Below are 19,366 nucleotides of genomic sequence, written 5' to 3'. Positions count from 1 at the left end.
CCTCCATCCCATAGTCCCGTGCCCATATACCCATCATATATATCCTCCATCCCATTTTCTCATGCCCATATACCCATCATACATGTCCTCCATCCTATAGTCACTTGCCCATGTACCTATCATACATATCCTTCAACCCATAGTCCCATGCCCATATATCCATCACATATCCTCCATCCCATTGTTCCGTGCCCATATATCCAACACACATCCTCAACCCCACAGCACTGCCCATATACCCATCATACATATCCTCCATCCCATAGTCCAGTGCCCATATACCCATCATACAAATCCTCCATTTCATAGTCCTGTGCCCATATATCCATCACACATCCTCCATCCCATAGTCCAGCCCATACACCCATCATACATATTCTTCATCCCATAGTCCCGTGCCTATATACACATCACACATATCCTCCATCCCATAGTCCACTGCCCATATACCATCATACGTATCCTCCATCCCATAGTCCAGTGCCCATATACCATCACACATCCTCCATTCAATAGCCCAGTGTCCATATACCCATCCCATAGTCCCATGCCCATATACCCATCATACATATCCTCCATCCCATATTCAAGTGTCCATATACCCATCATACATATCCTCCATCACATAGTCCCTTGCTCATATACCCATCATATTTATGCTCCATACCATAGTCCTGTGCCCATATACTTATCATATATAACCTCCATCCCATAGTCCCATGCCTATATACCCATCATACATATCCTCCATCCCATAGTCCCATACCCATCATATATATCTTTCAAACCCATCTTACGTCTCCTCAAGTCCCAAGCCCATATACCCATCATATATATCCTCCACCCCATAGTCCATTGCCCATATTTCCATCATACATATCCTCATCTCATAGTCCCATGCCTATGTACCATCACACATGCCCATATACCCATCATACATATCCTCCATCCCATATTCAAGTGTCCATATACCCATCATACATATCCTCCATCACATAGTCCCTTGCTCATATACCCATCATATTTATGCTCCATACCATAGTCCTGTGCCCATATACTTATCATATATAACCTCCGTCCCATAGTCCCATGCCTATATACCCATCATACATATCCTCCATCCCATAGTCCCATACCCATCATATATATCTTTCAAACCCATCTTACGTCTCCTCAAGTCCCAAGCCCATATACCCATCATATATATCCTCCACCCCATAGTCCATTGCCCATATTTCCATCATACATATCCTCATCTCATAGTCCCATGCCTATGTACCATCACACATGCCCATATACCCATCATACATATCCTCCATCCCATATTCAAGTGTCCATATACCCATCATACATATCCTCCATCACATAGTCCCTTGCTCATATACCCATCATATTTATGCTCCATACCATAGTCCTGTGCCCATATACTTATCATATATAACCTCCATCCCATAGTCCCATGCCTATATACCCATCATACATATCCTCCATCCCATAGTCCCATACCCATCATATATATCTTTCAAACCCATCTTACGTCTCCTCAAGTCCCAAGCCCATATACCCATCATATATATCCTCCACCCCATAGTCCATTGCCCATATTTCCATCATACATATCCTCATCTCATAGTCCCATGCCCATATACTCATCACACATCCTCCATCCCATAGTCCAATGCCCATTTACCCGTCATATATATCCTCCATCCCATATTCCCATGCCCATATACCCATCATACATATCCTCCATCCCATAGTCCTGTGCCCATGTACCCATTGTACATATTCTCCAACCCATATGCCAGTGCTTATATACCCATCATGCATATCCTCCATCCCATAGTCCCTTGCCCTTATACCCATCACACATCCTTGATCCCATAGTCCAGTTCGCATATACCCATCACACATCCTCTATCCCAAAGTCCACTGGACATATACTCATCATACATATCCTCCTTCCCATAGTCCAGTGCCCATATACCCATCACACATCCTCCATCCCATAGTCCAGTTCCCATATACCCATCACACATCCTCCATCCCATAGTCCCGAGCTGAAGATGTGTTGCTATGTAACCTGGTAATGTGGCTCTGTGTGTGGCTCTGTGTGCGGCAGCTGATGATGCGATATTCTACCCCAGTAACAATAGTGCATGGCAGTAATGGAGGAGGGGGTGATTCATTTCTGTCATGTGCTCTCTGCTCCTTTCTGAGGGGCAGACAATGGCTGGGAGCTTATGTTCCCAAGGATGCTAGATTTCTACCACACGGTCAGTGTCTGCTGAGGTGCTGTGGAATGGGAAAACTACATACACACACATATATATATGTAAAGTAATTTTCAATTTTTTCATTTTAAAAATTACCAAATTGAAAAAAATAGTAAAACTATTTGGCCACAATGATCAAAGGTACTGTGTGTGTTTGTGTATATATATAGCCTTGACAAAGACGGGTCACCGTTGAAACGTTGCCACCTGAGGATCAGTAAAGTATCCACTGTTTTCACATTTAATTTGAGTGCTGCCTATTTTTTTTCCTTTTTAGTCTAGTTTCTCATTTAGTTCAATGTGCATTCTATGGATATAAGGGTGTGACTGCCCTGTTTCTGAGTTGGAAAATCCATCCTGTCTGGCCTATGCCATTACTGGTGGCTCAGTCCCTCGGTCCTTGATCACATTTACGTCACTTGACAAGTGGAAAGGTATTAAATACAAGAGTTAGGACTGTCCCACAAGGGTTGCCTTGACGTGGCTGGATAGCTTGTACATTCTTTTGATCAAAAGTATGTTTACTAAATACCCTTATTATTACTACTACCTCCATGCAATTTTTGCAACTTATTTTTTACTTATTTACTTTTTTATTTTAGGGTATTTGTTTTTTGTTTTTGGTTTTCTCTAGGTACTAACCATGCTGGGTGCCCAAGCTTTCGCATTGACCCATTTTCCTTTTTGTAATTTTCAAAATGTAAACGATTAATAAATATATATATATATATATATATATATATATATGTATAGCTCTGGAAAAAATTAAGAGGCCACATTCAAATGTTCAGTTTGTTTAATTTTTCTCTTTATAGGTATATTTTTGAGTAAAATGTAAATTGTTCTTTTAGTCTATAAACTTCTGACTACACGTCTCTGCATTTCCAAGCAATAAATTTTGTATTTTTTTTCTGACAAAGAAAAATGGTCAAAATTTTCAGACCTCAAATAATACAAAGAGAACAAGTTCATAATCATTTAGAAACATGAATACTAGTGTTTTAACTCAGGAAGAGTTCAGAAATCAATATTTTGTGGAATAACCATGATTTTTAATCACAGCTTTCATGCGTCTTGGCATGCTTGCCATCAGTCTTTCACACTGCTTCTGGCACGTAAATGTAAGCAGTTCTTCTTTGTTTGATGGCTTGTGACTATCCATCATTATCTTGATTACATTCCAGAGGTTTTCAATGGGATTCAGGTCACGAGAATGGGCTGCCCATGACAGAGATTTGATGTGGTGGTCTCTTAATTTTTGAATTTTTGCCAGAGCTATATATATATTATATTCTCCTAAAATATAAAGGAAATGTGCCATCTTTAAAAAAAATCCCGGCACACCGCTCAGTAATATAGTCCTAACCATCGGCTCTTATATTTGTGATTGAATTATGAGCTACAATTGAAATGTTTACTTTTATGCATCTTCTACTATTATATCAGTAGAAGTTGGGCTTATTCACTAGTTACCAGAAGCCTCTTATTCACCTACTACATAATACCAAAGAATACAAAGAAAGGTAAGCCATCAATTTAAAGAAGTGTCCACATATTGTAACCCTAAATACTGTCATTTTCATGTCTGCTCTATAGAAACATAATTGTTTAGAACATTTGATCTTGGTCTAATTTATTATGTAAAAGAATAACATTTTACGCGCATTCCACAAACATTGGCACTGAATTGTTCAACTACAATAATAGGTTTATTCTGACTGCTTTTAATTAAATTAGATTGTCTACCACTATAACCCTTAAGTTTTCAGAGTTACAAAGCACTCTTCTGTTAATAGGTCCCTTGATAGCTTTTTAGCATTAGCTGCTTTTAACATGTCTGTTCACAATGTTCATTTTATAAATATTTAAATAACTATTTCTTCAATCCAGAAGATAGGAACTCGGCTAGCAAAGCCTTTTGTTTGTGGTTGTGGTAATATGGAAATGTATGCTTTCATTTTGTGTTATCCAGATAATAAATTCATTGAGAAAATACTGTGCTTTAAATATTTCAAACAATGACTGCCAATACAAATTGTAGCAATATTTCATAGCAACAGTAATCAATGAATTTGCCAGGAACTCTGTGACTTACTGCTTTTATGAGCACATTTTCTTCAGAGCTAATTAATCATAGCAATAACATAAACAACAAGAAAAAAAAAAATAAATAATTGAATTGGGCAATAAAACGCTAAATAGGAACATTACTCAAATGATTTGCAGTCTACATACAATTAGATTATGCTGCAAAACAAAAAAGGCTAAGAAGACTTTAAATTAAAAAATGTTTTTCCTTATGAAGATTCAAGAAAAAATGTTATAAAAGAGTAAGTGAAATAACAAATAGGAATATTTCTATACATACATTCAGTTTCATTCTAGACTTCAGGCCAATTTAACTTTTCTTATAGAGCCACAAACGAACGTCTGAATTATTTTTGCAAAATCTGGATCTCATACAGTTTTACTGCATTAAAAGTAGGTCAGCATGAGGTTTATTAATGATCTAACGAGGGGTTGGGAGGGTGGGGGTCTCATATTGTAGCTATAACAGAGACCTTGATATAGACCTTATCAATAAGATGTATGGGATTTTTCTTTGTAACCCTTGCTTTAAATCAATAGTTTTCTCATGCTGCAAAAAGAAAAAATATAACTACACTGCAAGAACTGTTAGGTAAGGAGTGCAATAGGTATCTGTAAAAATGTACTGTGGATGGAAAATATGCCATGTTTAATTCGTCCCACCTCCAAAATGCAAAATAAACAAAGCCCATTGGGTTGTCCTGTTAAGTATGAATGCTACTGTAACAAAATCACCCAAGTACTAAACAGATTGCCCATGTGATTTGCATAATTATGCTACCATTAGAATCTGTGCAAATCAATAATGAGTCTTTCTTTCTCCAACAGAATTTCTAGATTCACACCACAACCCGCCACCCACCATCTTCGTTCTCACCATCAATGGTAGAGTATAGGTTTTTTCCCTAAACATATGTCACATCATCTTTTTTTACTTCATTGCTTTCCTACTAGCCATATTCTCTAACCACCTAGTATTACAGATGATATTGAGTGCTCCACAATGAGTCCAGGATGCTCAAGAACCATGTCTATAGGCTATATGACTTAACACACCCGAACTTTATGCACCATGGTAAGGGCATCTAACCCTCGGCCTGATACCTCATAACCACAAGCATTCTATCTGATCATTACACAATAGGTCAGTGGATGACAATCGAAACTGTAGCGTCTGTGGGAGCGGGTGGGGGAAGGGAAAAGTTGGAGCTTGACACGCTGAGACATATATCATAAGCCGTTCCAATTAAATATAGCTGGTGGGTTCTGTACCGGCTGGTGATTTGAGCTGAAGTGAGGAAGAAGGAGGGATGTTCTCAGCATGTCCATCAAGTTTAAAAAAAAAATTTTTATTCAAACATTTTAAAAACCATTTGTAAAATTGAAAGAGAAGCTCTCTGCCTAATGTGTTTCTGGTGCACCACGGTGCCCTTAGTCATAGGATCCTATGATTAAGGGTGGATTGGTGCGCCAGAAAAACGTCAGGCAGAGAGTCTCTCTCCCAATTTTACAAATGGCTTTTAAAGTGTTTGAATAAATCGAAACTGTACTCTACCTATATTTCATAGTCACTACATTATCTTAATATTCTCCCAAATTAAGCACCACATACAGTGGTTGCTAAAAGTTATATTATATGAATCCTCTTATAAATAATTGCTTCACAACATGACCACCGCTCAGGTGTTGTAACTTATCTTTGATTTACACCATATTCTCATGCCTCAAGTATACCCACAGATAATACAATATAACAAGGCAGCTATATTATTGTTGCCACAGTGTTTTGCTGTTTACCTGCAATATCTAAATACCACTATATGCCCACCGCCAGTAAATAACACATGGAGCACCGGTGAGATATGCCATAGACATGCGCTCTCAGTTAGTGCATAACTCCATTTTACAACACGCCCACAGCTGAAAGGCAGCTTTGATGGACACACGTGGGATGACCTAGACAGGCCCCTAACATACTCCCCCTTTCCTAAGTCTTGCTGAACCACCGCTGTATGCGAGACCTTGCCACCTGGCCATATAAAAAGAGCATCAATGGAGATGCATACCTTGCGCCATTACTTTGCGATGTGTATCACACACAACAGTGCAATTACAGCAGCATCGTCCCCATCACATGGTAATCAGGTAAACTTTGAATTTTAGACCTATGTTCAGTGGGTTCTTTAGACTATTCACAATTGCATGGTTCTCTTCTTTTCCATTCATTTTAAACTTGTTTCCAGCTGCCTTATTTTATACTTAATGTCGTTTTCACCAGTATTTTCACTTTTCCCAGGATATTTAGCTTTACTCACACCCAGCACAGATAAAAAACATGAATAACATGGTATATATCCATGGTCTAAATTGGGGATCTCCTCTGCAATTCTATACCAATCACTGTTTTATTGGACCATACCTCCACCTAATGGTATAACTGGAAACTCAGCACAGAAGTATATCTAGATCTTCATATATCCTTTTGGTACCACATTTTCCTGTGATTACTATGTTGTTAAATTTCTTACACTATGACCATTTTTTGTTCTCATATCATTATATTACATGACAAGCCTTTGATAAATGAAAATTTGAATATCTATAATGAATGAGTTGATGGATTTCCGCCACGTCTGATAATATTGCAGCACAAAATCACAAGATATTTTCAATATATGATGTACATAAGTAGATATACTGAATGTGATTCTCTGCTTATTTACTTTATTTCTTTTATGTACTTTATTTAGTTTTGATGAAAGTTCGAGTGACATGACCAAAACGTCTAACAATTATATAGATTACCAAATACATATTTCCTTTTTTCATCTTAAACTCTCTTGAGTGCCAGGATTTTTTTGCATATATTATGGGTTGGAACCCTACTTGGTCACCGCTACGCTACAAGAAGGACTGCTGTGTATTTTTCTAAAAATCACACACTAAAAGATGCTTTTTTTGCAGAAACAAGTTTTTGAATCGCCATATAATTTTTAGCTGTAACAATTTTATTTGCATTTGACTTTTTGATTGTGCTTTAATCCACTTTTTGCTTGGTGGTATGATGAAAAAGCATCATTTTTGCCACTTTTTAAATTTTTTTAACAATGTTAAATGAAAGGGTTAACTAGTGGGACAGTTTGTATTGGGTCGCGATGATACCAAATGTGTGTGCTTTTTTATGTTTTGCCTCTTTTATAAAATAAAATTTTTTTTTAGAAAAATGAATTATTTTTGCATCACTGTACTCTGAGATCTATATATAGCTTTTTATATTTTTGCTGATGGAGCTGTATGGCAGCTTGTTTTTTGAGGGACAAGATGGTTTTCCGATACACCTTTTGTATTTATATTCAACTTTTTTATCACGTTTTGTTCAACTTTTGTTCAGCAGTATTATGAAAAAGCATTGTTTTTATTTACTTTTTTTGCAGTGTCTTCTGAAGGCGTTAACTAGTGGGACAGTTTTTATGTCAGTTCATTCCAGACATGATGATAACAAACATGTGAACTTTGTTTATTTTTGTTTTTTAGATTAATATATGTATTTATTGGCATAATAAATGTAAAATCTTTTGTTCTTTATTTTGTGATTTTTTTAAATATAATTACAGTTCATTCAAACTTTCTGTGCCCTGTTTGCCGATCTAATATCCTACAATGCTTTTGCATTGCATGGTATTAGATTTGACTTTTGCACATAGAAAGGAGGAGTGTCAGCTCCAGCTCTTGCTTACTGGCAATAATACCTGGGTGACCCGGCAGCCATCTTTCGGCCCTTGGTCACCATGGAGACCATCAACACAATGCGAGTCACAATTGCGTTGTGCCCATCAGAGTAGAGATGGAGTTCCCTCTCTGAGCTGATCAATGTCGCTGTCGCTAATGTCAATAGCGACATCAGATGGCTTAAATACTCGCGATCGTCCCTAGCACCGATTGTTTGCGTCAACTAAAATATTTCACTGAATGCTGCATCAACTAAAATATATAGCTGAAGTCCGTCGATAATAGCGCTGGCTCTGAGAGCCGATTCGATCTTTGCACCATTCTTGTACGGTGGTTTGTGGGAAAGCAGCTCCTGCAATGCTGTATATGTACCGTAGATGTCATGTAGGGGTGAATAGGTCTGTTAAGATGAACAATTTTTCTCTTAGCTGTCCATGAGAAACGTTTTCAGCATGCACTACTTTCTTCATAGAGCACAATCTGTTTTTTATGCTCACCCACTCAAGTCTTCAGGTGCGTAAAAAACGGATCGCACATGGAACATTAGGGTGTCATCCTATTTTTACAGGTTCACTTCTAATATACACCTAGGAAATTGTATTTGATCATGTTCATTTTGAAAATACACTGCACAAGGACATCACACGGATGTCACACAGACATCAAAGAACGGACACACGAATGAATGGCACACTGTTGAAAATAGGGTTAAAATTTGAAAAATCATCGGAGCTTCCTGGATGAAACTTGGACGATTTCTCATACACTCATTTGAAGGAGCCCTGTAGGGTAGATTCTGTGATAGGTTCACTTAACCAGTAAATATTTAATTAGCAGACATTTCAAAAGCATATAGAGGCAGCGATTACATTGGAGATACATTCTGAAAAGGCTTGGTGGAGTCATGCAAGCAATAGTCATTTATAAATAATATTAGATTTAATATTATTAGGATGTTTGAACAATATTTATTGAAGTGAAAATATGTTTTAAAATAATATAGGATTGCATTCATATATTTGCAGGTTTAATATAAAATCAATATGTAATCAAAATCATATAAAAAAAGTAACTCACCAGGATACAAGGCGCTCATATGCAGATTGTGCAGGTGCCAACATGTTGCCAAAATGAGGTTTCTTCTTTCTTAGTTTTCAAAAAATGGATAATGCTGAATGCTGTATGATATTTTGCTTCTTTACCTGGAATAAAATAGACCTCAATAAGGAACAAAGTAATTTACACTTAAAACAAGCGCCATAAACAATGTTGAAACTTTTAATTAGATTACAGCTCAATGTTGTGCATATGATGGAGCTTTCATATACAGGGTGGGCCATTTACATGGATACAACTAAATAAAATGGGAATGGTTGGTGATATCATCTTCCTGCTTGTGGCACATTAATATATGGGAGCGGGGAAACTTTTCAAGATGGATGGTGACCATGGTGGCCATTTTGAAGTCGGCCATATTGGATCTAACTTTATTTTTTCCAAAGCGAAGAGGGTCATGTGACATATCAAACTTATTGAGAATTTCACAAGAAAAACAATGGTGTGCTTTTTTCTCTCATGAGTTATTTACAAGTTTATGACCACTTAAAAAATGTGCTCAAAGTGCTGCCCATTGTGTTGGATTGTCAACGCAACCCTCTTCTCCCACTCTTCCATTGAAAAAAATAAAGTTGGATCCAAAATGGCTTACTTCAAAATGGCCACAATAGTCACCACCCATCTTGAAAAGTTTCCCCCCTCCCATATACTAATGTGCCACAAACAGAAAGTTGATATCACCAACCATTCCCATTTTATTTTGGTGTATCCATATACATGGCCCACTCTGTACTGTATGAAACACTGTATTAAAATGCAACTAAATGGTAATAATGAAGCAAGAGCTCAATCAGGGATGAATAGTATATGCAACTATATTGTTATTCAGAGTCAGAATGTTACAGAGGATTCTGATTAACCCCTAAGGGTGGTTTGCACGTTCATGACCTGGCCAATTTTTACAATTCTGACCACTGTCCCTTTATGAGGTTATAACTCTGAAACGCTTCCATGGATCCTGGTGATTCTGACACTGTTTTCTCGTGACATATTGTGCTTCATGTCAGTGGTAAAATTTCATTCATATAACTTGCGTTTATTTGTGAAAAAAACGGAAATTTGGAGAAAATTTTGAAAATTTTGCAATTTTCCAAATTTGAATTTTTATGCCCTTAAAGCACAGAGATATGGCACACAAAAAACTTAATAAATAACATTTCCCACATGTTTACTTTACATCAGCACAATTTTGGAACCAAAATTTTTTTTTGTTAGGAAGTTATAAGGGTTAAAAATTGAACAGCGATTTCTCATTTTTGCAACACCCTTTTATTTTTATGGACCACATCACATTTGAAGCCACTTTGAGGAGTCTATATGATAAAAAATACCCAAAAGTGACACCATTCTAAAAACTGCACCCCTTAAGGTGCTCAAAACCACATTCAAGAAGTTTATTAACCCTTTAGGTGCATCACAGGAATTTTTTGAATATTTAAAAAAAAATGAACACTTAACTTTTTTTCACAAAAAAAACTTAGGGTTCAAATTTTTTTATTTTACCAAGGGTAACAGGAGAAATTGGACTGCAAAAGTTATTGTGCAATTTGTCCTGAGTACGCTGATACCTGATATATGGGGGGAACCACTGTTTCGGCGCATGGCAGACCTCAGAAGGGAAGGAACGTCGTTTGACTTTATCAATGCAAAATTGGCTGGAATTCAGATCGGACCCCATGTCGCGTTTGGAGAGCCCCTGATGTACCTAAACAGTGGAAACCCCCACAAATGACCTCGTTTTGGAAAGTAGACCCCCCAAGGAACTTATCTAGATATGTGGTGAGAACTTTGAACCCACAAGGGCTTCACAGAAGTTTATAACGTACAGCGGTACAATTAAAAAATCATATTTTTTCCACAAAAATGATCGTTTCACCCCCAATTTTTACTTTTCCAAGGGTTTCAGGACCCTAAAAGTTATTTTGCAATTTGTCCTGAGTACGCTGATACCTTATATGTGGGTGTAAATGACTATTTGGGCGCATGGCAGAGCTCGGAAGGGAAGCAGCGCCATTTGACGTTTTTGGCAGGAATTGAGATCGGACATCATGTCGCGTTTGGAAAGCCCCTGATGTACCAAAACAGTAGAAACCCCCCACAAATGACACCATTTTGGAAACTAGACCCCCCAAGGAACTTTTCTAGATGTGTGGTGAGCACTTTGAACCTCCCAGTGCTTCACAGAAGTTTATAACGCCCGGGCGTGAAAATAAAAAAAATCATATTTGATCTTTTAGTCACCAATTTTTTTATTTTCCCAAGGGTACAAGGAGAAATTGGACCCCAAAAGTTGTTGCCCAATTTGTCCTGAGAACGCTGATACCTCATATGTGGGAGAAAACTACTGTATGGGCACACGTCGGGGCTCGGAAGGGAAGTAGTGACGTTTTGGAATGCAGACTTTGATGGAATGGTCTGCGGGTGTCATGTTGCTTTTGGAGAGCCCCTGATGCACCTAAACAGTGGAAACCCCCACAAATGACCCCATTTTGGAAAGTAGACCCCCCCAAGGAACTTATCTAGATATGTGGTGAGAACTTTGAACCCACAAGGGCTTCACAGAAGTTTATAACATAGAGCGGTACAATTAAAAAATCATATTTTTTCTGCAAAAATGATCTTTTCACCCCCAATTTTTACTTTTCCAAGGGTAACAGGACCCTAAAAGTTATTTTGCAATTTGTCCTGAGTACGCTGATACCTTACATGTGGGTGTAAATGACTATTTGGGCGCATGGCAGAGCTCGGAAGGGAAGCAGCGCCATTTGACGTTTTTGGCAGGAATTGAGATCGGACACCATGTCGCGATTGGAAAACCCCTGATGTACCAAAACAGTGGAAGCCCCCCACAAATGACACCATTTTGGAAACTAGACCCCCCAAGGAACTTATCTAGATGAGTGGTGAGAACTTTTAACCCCCAAGGGCTTCACAGAAGTTTATAATGACCGGGCGTGAAAATAAAAATATCGTATTTTTTCAACAAACATCATCTTTTAGTCACCCATTTTTTCATTTTCCCAAGGGTAACAGGAGAAATTGGACCCCAAAAGTTGTTGTCCAATTTGTCCTGAGTACGCTGACACCCCATATGTGGGAGAAAACTACATGGCTGCTAGGATTAATATAACTTTTTTCTTACTGGCATTCTCTGGTTTTCAGTCATAGAGTCACTTTTCATTACATAGTGAGGGGCGGCTGTAACTATGATGACACTGACAGGCAACCAGCTCACCAGAGCATCTGTGCTAAGCAGCAAAGTATGTTTTCATTTTCTGTTTAACCTTTTTGTCAGCCATTTATTGTTAAGCAAGATGGAGGTCATTTTGCATGAATTCAAACAGAGTGGATTACAAATAAGTAAGGGGTAAGGAGAGGAGTTTAACACATTAAATTGACCTGAATTGTCTAAAATGGCTGCTGCTTTTTTACATGTTGCAAAAGGCTTTCAGAGAAGGCTCACATGAATATGAAGATTGCCAAGTGAGCTTCCCCATAATGCCTTGCAATTAAGACATTAAGTAGTATAGCTGAAGAGAAGGAAATATCATATCCTATATATAAGCCAAGGCAAAGAATACTGCAGCCATTTTGTGGTGAGTCTGGATAGTGAGAACACGTCATAACTCATAGCTTAGCTATAGGCATATGGAGAGAAAACCATTTAATACTACATAAGCATTACTGATATTGTGTGACAGCACAGCAATTAAAAACAGTTATAAACAATTATACGTAATAATCATGTAATGTGAAATCACTGTGATTTTATTAAAATTGTCAGTAGAAATGGATGCATGCTTAGAGTCCTTGTAATTGGACACAAATTGATTTTTTCAATAACATTTTTGGGAAAATATTTTTGCTAAATTTTCACTAATTTTTTGATAGTAATGAGCAATCATTAAAGTGCTTGGATGCTCATTACTCGAACCGAGTAATTTCTAATGCTTGGATGCTCATTTCGAGTTACAAGTATAATGGGAGTCAGTGGGAAATCCAAGCATTTTTGGCAGCCCCTACAAGGAGGTCTGGGGGGGCAGTGAAAATGTTGAAATGGATGGAAAAAGTGCTGAATGGAAGCAGAACAGCATGGAGAAGACCTTTGGAAGCATCTCTGACTCCTAAATCACTGCTGAGAACAATGGTGTCACACTTTTACTCCACTTTAATTACTGACAATAAAACATTTAAAATCAAAGAGAAATTGGAGTTTACAGGAAATAAACTTTCTTTCTTGTATAATGACTTTTATATAAGGCAAAATTTAAGTAAACCAAAGTTGATATTTTTAGTAAATAATGGTAAATTTGAATGTCATTTATGAAGGAAGCGAGAACTGATGTTGAAAGAGGGACTCAGATGCACCTTGCATTAGACATAAAAGAGGGCCACATACACATTCTGTTCAAATTGTCATGTAGTGGTACTCCTAGAATTACAAGCAGGGTCATCCATACACCCTTGAAGGCACCACCTTGAGTGCCTCATTCAAATGTTCTCCCTGTAGTGTTGGTCTAGCAGGGCGACCAACCAGTACATTTTTTGCCCAAGGTGAATATAATGTGAGGATTACAGGAAAGGTAGCAGTACATAAAGTCAGCCATATGTGCCAAGGACCATACAACCAACACTTCCCTATCTCCACCATGATGACAACTCTCCATCTTCTCCTCCTCTTCCCTCTCTTCCTCATTATTCCCCATCTCAGCCCATCCAAGTAGGAAAGACAGGACAAAACTTGTGTGGGCACTAGCCTCTGTTGCGCTAGCAACCAGCTCCTGTTCCTCCTCCTCCTTAGCCTCCTCATTGATACCCAATCCATGCTGAGCAGATGAGATGAGGCTGGGCAGTATCTCACTATCTCATGTCTTCCTCCATCTCCACCTAGTCCGCATGCAAAGCTTCATGTTAAATTGCCAGCAGCTGCTGTTTAAGTAGACTCAGAAGTGTTATCATTGCGCTGATTATGGCATCAATTTTGGAGAACCTTGCAAATGTCATACATCCACTATGACCTCTTCAGTTGCTATGTCTGTAGACTGACCAGAATACCAATGTACATGTTGGAGCTAGTATTCCACAACTGTCTTCTGCTGCTCACAAAGCCTTGCCAGCATGTGCAGAGTGATGTTCTAGCATGTAGTGATGTCACAGTCCAGTAAGTGGGCTGGCACTTGCATGGGCTGCCACAGCACTGCCAGAGCGGCGGTAGCCATAGCTGACTCACGGATATGAGCTTCAGTAGAGCTTGTTGCTGTTTTGCTGATGCAGAGCTACAGAACTTTCAGCTTCTGCCTGTTGTGGAAGATGTTCTCTGAGATAACACATCAGAGAGGGAGGATAAGGAAGAGCAGGCAGGGATGCAGGAACTGGTCTATGACGTGGAGGAAACCCAGAAGCGCATGTGCAGTGTCAGAGTGGGACTTGGCCCCAGCCTCCACAATGTTCATCCAGTTTGCCATCAGGGAAATGTAGCATCACTGACCACAAGCGATTGTCCACGTGTCAGCTGTTAAGTGAACAATTCCAGTAAGTGCATTGGAAAGAGCACGTGTGATGTTCTTGGACAAATGCTGCTACAAGGTGGGGATGCCACACCAGAGTACCAAGGGGTAGCTGTGTACATGACTCAGTGGAAATCATCTGTGTCTACTAGCCTAAACAGCAACATTTCCATGGCAAGCAGCCTGGAAATGTGCCCGTTTAGCATTTGGGCCATTAGTTGGGTAGCTAGGAACTTTCTTTTTCTTTCTAAGGCCTGGGGTAGGGACAGCTGAATTTTGTGCTTTGGGAGTACCTGATTATATTGCCTCAGAATATGGAAGGACAGATGCAGAATGAGAGGCATCTGTGCCATTATCATTGACAATGGTTTGGCAAGAACCTAGCACAGGGGAAGTGACAGTGGTGTCATCCACTGACACCCATTGTGGACCCAGACATTCAGCTCACCAAGTTTAGATGACACGTGCCTGATCATGCTGGTGGTGGTTAGGTTCTTAAGGGAAAGGCCCCTGCTGATCTTAGGCTGGTTTCACATTTGCGTTTTTTAGCGCTGGAAAAAAACGCATACCTGCGCATGCGTTTTTTCCCCTATATTTAACATGGGTGCGCATACCTGCGCGCTGGTAAGCGCATGTATGCGATTTTCATGCGCTGCGTTTTTTTGGGGTGTGCGTTGGTATTTTCCAGACGCAGCATGTTGCATTTTTTGGCCCTGCAAAAAAGCGCATGCGCACATATGCGCACGTTTTGCGCTAAAAATGGCCATTATAGCCTATGGATGCGCATATGTGCGCACTGGCATGCTCATGTATGCGTTTTTTTGCATATGCGTTTTTTTTTTTTAACCATGGAATTTAGGGGTTTGGGTTAGAGTTAGGGTTAGTTAAGGGGGTTTAGGGTTAGGGTTATGGTCAGGGTCAGGGTTAGGGTTGGGGTTTGGGTCAGGGTTAGGGTTAAGTATGGTTTGGTTAAGGGTTAGGGTCAGGGTTAGGGTCAGGATTAGGGTTAAGTATGGTTTTGTTAAGGGTTAGGGTCAGGGTTAGGGTTAGGGTTAGGGTCAGGGTTAGGGTTAGGGTTGGGGTCAGGGTTAGGGTTAGGGTCAGGGTTAGGGTTAAGTATGGTTTTGTTAAGGGTTAGGGTCAGGGTTAGGGTCAGGATTAGGGTTAAGTATGGTTTTGTTAAGGGTTAGGGTCAGGGTTAGGGTTAGGGTTAGGGTCAGGGTTAGAGTTAGGGTCAGGGTTAGGGTTAGGGTCAGGGTTAGGGTTAAGTATGGTTTTGTTAAGGATTAGGGTCAGGGTTAGGGTCAGGATTAGGGTTAAGTATGGTTTTGTTAAGGGTTAGGGTCAGGGTTAGGGTTAGGGTCAGGGTTAGGGTCAGGATTAGGGTTAAGTATGGTTTGGTTAAGGGTTAGGGTCAGGGTTAGGGTTAGGGTCAGGGTTAGGGTTAAGTATGGTTTTGTTAAGGGTTAGGGTCAGGGTTAGGGTTAGGGTTAGGGTCAGGGTTAGGGTTAGGGTTAGGGTCAGGGTTAGGGTTAGGGTTAGGGTTAGTTAGGGTTTAGGGTTTGGGTTAGGGTTAAGTATGATTTGGTTAAGGGTTAGGGTCAGGGTTAGGGTTAGGGTTAGGGTTAGGGTCAGGGTTAGGGTTAGGGTTAGGGTCAGGGTTAGGGTTAGTAAAGTCATGGTTTGGGTAGTGTGAGGGGCCACCTAAAAATGTTGGAAAAAAACGCAAACGCGGTAAAAACGCACTAAAAACGCATACAAACGCATAAAAACGCTGCGTTTTTTTCATGCATGCTCATAAAAATGCTTGAAAAAAACGCAGCAGTTGTATGCTTATGTATGCGTTTTTTCAATGCGTTTTTTTGCGGGAAAAACGCGCTGCAAAAAAAAGCAAGTGTGAAACTAGCCTTAGCATAGTATTTAATTTTGTCAGAACTCTCTTTAAAAAACTCTCAAACTGGGTAACACCTATTTTTTTATGGAGAAATTCACGAGTGTCGATGCTATGTGCAACAGTTGCATTCCTTCTCCCTCTAGTCATCCCATTGTCTCTTCCTTCCTTTTTCAGTGCTGCTGATTTCTCCCCAACTCTGCACTGCTGGTTTCATATGCATGCCGGCTTCCCAGGTTGGGTCAGTGACTTTGTCATCCACCACCTTGTCTTACACCGCTGCACCCTGGTACTCTTGACTTGGTTACTTAACAACCTGACTTATCACCTGTTCGCACTGGTGTGGCTTTAGAAATGGTGTCCTGTAACCCCCTGCAAAGTGGCTCAGGAAGCTATATGTTGTGGATGGGCATGTTGCTTGTGGTCCATGTCCTTGTCTGTGTGAAACTATCATCAATACTTCCACTTCCCCATGCTTTATCGCACGCCTTACACATTTTGTAATTGGAAGGTCTCTGGAAACCAAGTTTCCTTGATTGCTTTATGTTACATTTTTTAATAAAAAATAAATTGTCACCTGTAGCCAGCTAAGCAGTTTTTCAAAATGGCATACCACTGTAATTTAACACAAAGCACGTTAAACTGTAAGAATAATAATAGTCAATTTTTGTAACAAAAATGTTGTCACCTGTAGCAGGCCAAGCAGTTTTAAAAAATTCAAAACCACTGTAATTTCATACAAAGAACATTAAACTGTATGAATGACAATCAATTATTGGAATAAATATTTTTATCACTTGTAGCAGGCCAAGTTGTTTTTCAAAATTTAAAATTACCGTAATTTTACACAAAGCACCTTAAACTGTATGGGTAACAATGTAGACATTTTTTTCACCAAAAAAAGTGGTCATCTGCAGCAGCTGTATATTTAGCAATGGACTGCAAACCTGAGCCCTGCCTAAAGGCTGTATTCAGCCACTCTATTTGCTCCAGCAGTTGTCCCTAGGCTAAATGTAGAGTATATGGCATAGAAACAGAAAAAGAAAAAGATTAGCCTTTAGAAGTTAGGACTTTTAGTATAATAGTTCAGCATCTGCAGCAGTAACACCACTAGACGACTCTAGTTAATGAAACTGTGCACACACACAGGCCTGAGAACTACTCTCTCCCTCCAATCACAACTGTCCCTGAGCTGTGCAATGTTGACAGTGAGCTGAGTGTGGCAGATCCAGTCCTTTTACAACCTCTGATGAGGTGATGCGGTCAAGCTTATTACAGTAATGCCACTACAAAGATGGCTACGGCATTACAGTGACTGGCAGGCATGTTTATTGGCTGTGGAAAAGGTGACAAACATGTGGTGCAGGAATTTGAGCATTCAATACAAGCTCCAGTCAATGCTTGTCAAATACCAAGCATATTCGAGCACCCAGATACTCCAGTGATATCCGAGTATCACTGAGCATGTTCACTCATCAGTATTTATTGAGCAAAAAATATATTTTACTAGTTGTTGGTAATATTATGTATAAATACATTACAATGACAAGAAGAATCAGGATGTCACCTTTCTATATACATTAATATTCCATATATTTATATTATTTATATTACATGTATAATATTTTATGCTCAATTTAGTGAGTTTACTACATGCAAATCCATATAGTGATAATATGCTGACACTAAATAAATTATATACATTTATTTAGGTAAAATTTTGCAAAAGAATAAAAATGTATGATATGAATGCTTCGGGAAAAGCCTCTTAAATAGAATCACACATTTTTTTTAAAGCGAAATAGCCTAGAAAAACTATGCTTATTCATCAAACAGCCAAAAAAAGTGGAATAAAACACGATAAGAAAGTTGAATGCAAATAAAAATGGTATAGCTGAAAATATCATCTTATCCTGCAAAAAACAAACTGCCATCAGTGGAAAAATAAAAAAGCAATAGCTCTCAGATTACAGCAATGCAAAAACATTTTTTTTCTATAAAACTGTTTTTATTGTGTAGAAGCGACAAAACATGAATGAATTATACAAATGTGGCATCACTGCAACCAAACTGATCCAAAGAATTAAGCTCATCACTTTTACCACACGGTGAACAGCTTTAAAGCAAAAAAAGCTATCTCTGAATTGCTGTTTGTTGTTCATTCTGCCTCCCAAAAATCAGAATAGAAAGTGATAAAATAAACTATCATGCGCACCCCAAAAAAACTCCAACTCATCCTGTAAAAAAACAAACTATCACATGACTCTGTCAGCAGAAATAAAGAAAACTTAAAACTAGTCTTTTAGTGTGTGATAGTAGCAAAACCTTAAATAATATAATTCTGGTATCTCTGTAATTGCTCTGACCAGAAGAATAAATCCATCTAATTATTTGTGCCACATGAAATATAATGTAAAAAATAAATAATAATTTTTGACCTGCTGTTAATTTGTTCATTATGCTTCCCAAAGATCACATTAAGACCTCTTTCACACATCAGTGTCTCCGGTATCTGTGGTCACATATCGGAGAAACGAACACACGTAGACCCATTCAAATGAATGGGTCTGTGCACATGCCAATGTGTCTCCACGGACTGGGTGTCCGTGGACAAAATATGCTGACATGTCCATTTTTTACCGTCAGCATGGATGGCAAAACCTCCTGCACACATGCACACGGAGAACACACATTCATGTCCTCCATGTGACACGCATTAGCAACATGGAAGTGCTACAGTAAGCGCTGTTCCCTGGTGG

General features: G+C 38.9%; 1 protein-coding gene across 39 annotated transcripts in view; it reads right to left on the bottom strand.

Moving 5' to 3' along the window:
* PTPRD (protein tyrosine phosphatase receptor type D) overlaps nucleotides 1–19,366 on the bottom strand; it is a 2,878,718-nt gene that overhangs the window by 1,895,626 nt on the left and 963,726 nt on the right. For all 39 annotated transcript variants that reach the window (XM_073572185.1, XM_073572197.1, XM_073572187.1 and 36 more), the window contains exon 5: nucleotides 9,171–9,295. The gene's annotated coding sequence lies outside the window, so the exon portion shown is untranslated. The remainder of the gene's footprint in view (nucleotides 1–9,170; nucleotides 9,296–19,366) is intronic.

Source organism: Dendrobates tinctorius, unplaced genomic scaffold (genome assembly GCF_039654945.1).
Source record: "Dendrobates tinctorius isolate UK_male_01 unplaced genomic scaffold, ASM3965494v1 ptg000031l, whole genome shotgun sequence".
Taxonomy (NCBI): domain Eukaryota; kingdom Metazoa; phylum Chordata; class Amphibia; order Anura; family Dendrobatidae; genus Dendrobates; species Dendrobates tinctorius.
The sequence above is the reverse complement of the archived record's forward strand: the minus strand, read 5'-3'. Positions and strand labels throughout refer to the sequence as shown.